Source organism: Atractosteus spatula, chromosome 3, assembly GCF_055471065.1.
Source record: "Atractosteus spatula isolate fAtrSpa1 chromosome 3, fAtrSpa1.hap1, whole genome shotgun sequence".
NCBI lineage: Eukaryota > Metazoa > Chordata > Actinopteri > Semionotiformes > Lepisosteidae > Atractosteus > Atractosteus spatula.
Window position 1 is genome coordinate 37,024,445 of NC_142708.1, and position 3,296 is coordinate 37,027,740.

General features: G+C 32.1%; 1 long non-coding RNA gene across 1 annotated transcript; it reads right to left on the reverse strand.

Annotated features, from left to right (window-relative positions):
* Positions 1–443: 443 nt before the first annotated feature.
* On the reverse strand, positions 444–3,033 carry LOC148837775 (uncharacterized). The gene is made up of 2 exons (XR_016090798.1): positions 2,904–3,033; positions 444–879 (listed from the first exon to the last, which is right to left on the reverse strand). It is a non-coding gene; the product is annotated as an uncharacterized LOC148837775 (long non-coding RNA).
* Between the last annotated feature and the right edge of the window lie 263 nt (positions 3,034–3,296).

Below are 3,296 nucleotides of genomic sequence, written 5' to 3' on the forward strand. Positions count from 1 at the left end.
ACGTTCTGTACTTTTGTCTCATATTTATTTTTCATCTCAAATCCAAGTTGTTTGAGTATACAGCAAAAATAGCAATTTTGACTTCACTTTCCCAATACGTAGTATTTACGCCCTTATTTTGTATATATAAACAGCACACACATTTCAAAGTGAAAATGCTGCATAAATCAGGTCCCCAAACAGGTGACTATTTCCTAAGTAAGTTCTTTTAAGAATCCAAATAAAAGTAGGCAGCATTCTGAAGGGAATACAATTAGCAGCTTGCATAGAGCCTGATTTTAGATTTTAGACAATGAAAAGAGTTATATCAGAGTTATTATAATACTAAGCTGAGCATCAGACATAAAAACTTCAATACAGTCACACACATCTCTTGTGAGTTACATGAAAGGAAAAATATTTTTTAAAATGCACATAATCTTCATTTATGACATAAATAATATTTTGAACATTTTTATTACTTTTCAGAAAATAACAATACAACAGACATTAAGTCAGTCATTTAAAAACCTGTATGTTTTATAATATTTCAGCTCCTACAAATGTGTATGTTTTGTTAAAAATAGACACTGTGTACGAAAAGAAGGATTCAGTGAACTTACATGCATAATAAGAGGAATTAAAACATAACACATGTTGCTGTTTCAAATTTTCATTTGTTGTGTTTTAAATTGTTTCAGTACATATTAAATGGAAGGCTTCTCAAGCTTCTCACCACATTTTTAATTTGATTGGTTCATAATGTGTTAATGTATGGCATTGGAAAATCTAATCACAGGAACCTTAAGTTTTCCTCCTAGTAATGTGATCATAAATGACAACTTGAATGTAGAGGTCTGATTGGATTGGTGTCCTTGCAGAATTATCACCAGGTGATGCCTTGAAAGTAAAAAAAAGGAAACAAAAAAGGTTTCAGTTTATGTCCAGTCTTCAGAGATGCTTTTGTTTACACAAAGACTATAATCCTCATTTAGAAGTAATAATTTCCCTTTTGTTATTATTAGGAGTTTCATGGATTTGCATTCTTTTCATTAGACTCCACACCTGGTGAGGAGTGGCTGCAAGCAACATGAGGATTCACTTTCTCACCTGTAAAAGCTTATTACGGACGTTTGTCTAAAATACTGGAGTACTGGTGTAAAACAAAAAAAAAAACACCATTTAAATTTTAAAAATTACAGATCTGAATCTTACTGGCACCTGTCTTTAAATGAGAGTGTCGAGTTTTCTTTTTTTTCTGGCCTTTAAATGCTCTAAGGCAATTATTGCTTTATTGGATCCTATGTGCAAGGACAGTAATTTTCAATGATGAGTTTAAAAGTTTCTTGCTTTTTTCTTTTTTTTGTAGAGAAATGTAATGCATTACTACTCAATAACAGTAAGCAGCACTAACCTAACTATTTAGCCATATATTATAATTAGCCTTGTTGCTCTGTTTCTGTTACTGTTACCATACATCGGTTTGCTTACAGAGAGTACATATAATTAAACACTCTTACTCTAGCTAACCTAAGTATTATTGCTCACTATTAAAAGCCACAAATACATTTCTTTGAATCACAGTCTTTTAGTATATTCTCTATAGTTTCATACTGACTGACTGAAAACTTACATCTTTCTCATATACTCTTGTTAGAACTAGTTTTTTATGATAATTATTTTTATCTTTTAATTAATCTTACAGTATACATGAAAGTATTTTTTACTTAACATTCATCTAGATAAAAGGGGTCAAATTGTTGAGGCTGCAGAAAACAGACACTGGTCAAGAAAATTTGCCAGTAGTTTATTTTCAACAATTAGCAAATGTTAAGAGAGTTTCTGCATTAAAATACACTGCAAGTTATAAGCTGACAGTGTTTCCCTGTCATGTCAGGTTTCTCTTACAAAGGCTAAATTAAATCTGTTGACACCTTATGCTATAACGTATGTTAATGAAAAGTCCTTGCCTCATTCTTTGTTAATGCTCTATATTGCATTCTCAATAAAACACAGAATTTAAAGTATTTTACAATAATGAAAATATCTCTAAAATATTTTTGTAAGTGATTTTAGGTAGCATCAATATTTTATGGAAGTTATTTAATTACATAATGTTACTTAAAACATTATTGAAGCATGCCGGTACAGTGGCATAGTGGTTAACATCACTGCCTTGCAGCTGTGGGGCACTGAGTTCAATTTTAGGGGTGCTATCTGTGTGGTGTGTGTATGTCCTGCCCATGTTCTCATGACTTTCCTCAGAATTCTCCAGTTTCCTCCTATAGGTTAATTGGCTTCTAGAAAACTTGGCTATGAGTGTAAGTGTGTGCATGTTTGCTTCTGTGTCTGCCCTGTGATGGACAGACAACCCATTCAGGGTGTATCCTGCCTTGTGCCCATTGCTTGCTGGAATAGGGTCTAGCTCCCCCATGACCATGTATTGGATACCTTGGTTAGAAAATAGATGGATGGATTATTGATGTATCTTTAACGGTTCTTTGGGTTTCCACCCCTGCCGCTCCTGCCCTGCCTATTGAGATTTGATCAATAAAAGTAGAGTTTATACTTAACTTGATTCCCTTTCATTCTAATGGAAAATATCATCCCGATGTCTTCATCATATATTGTAAATTTTACAAGTTCACTGTTTTAACAGTCAATAAGAAAATATAAAAATAAATAATAGAAATTCTAAAATGAAAATGTAGAAGTACTGTTAGTTATAGACAGTCTAAAGAAAATCTATAGCATAATATACTGTTTTAACTGGTTCACCAGAAAGTGTTTTTTTAAAACTATGTTGATTATTTCTTTATCATTTATTGTGCTTGGAATCAATAAATAATTGTGGCAGTGTAGGTTTCAAACATCTATCATAGCATATGTCAGTCTTGCAAAAACATGCTACTGAGTTACTATACCTTTGGATCCACATTCAGTATTTTTCTGTCTCTTTTGTTCTTAAAAAGCAACCCATTTGAATTCTCTGCCATCACCTGGTAGTTTGGACTGGGATTTGATGTAGAAACATGGGTTTCCCAGTTGTAGAAACTGTCAAAGAATACAAAAGATGTGTTTTAAAATGCACTTGGTAAACCATGTAGAAAGCAGCAGCTGTAATAATAATAATATTAATATAAAGCATGGCAACATAAAATGCAAGATTTATGTTATTATTAAATATATAAAATATGGTATGTTTTTAAGTAAAATTCTTAGGTTATACACTAAGCTAGTAACTTATACTCCTTCAATACTTGGTATAGAGCTAGACTCCATGGTGTAGTTTACTATTTACAGTACTTGGAACACAT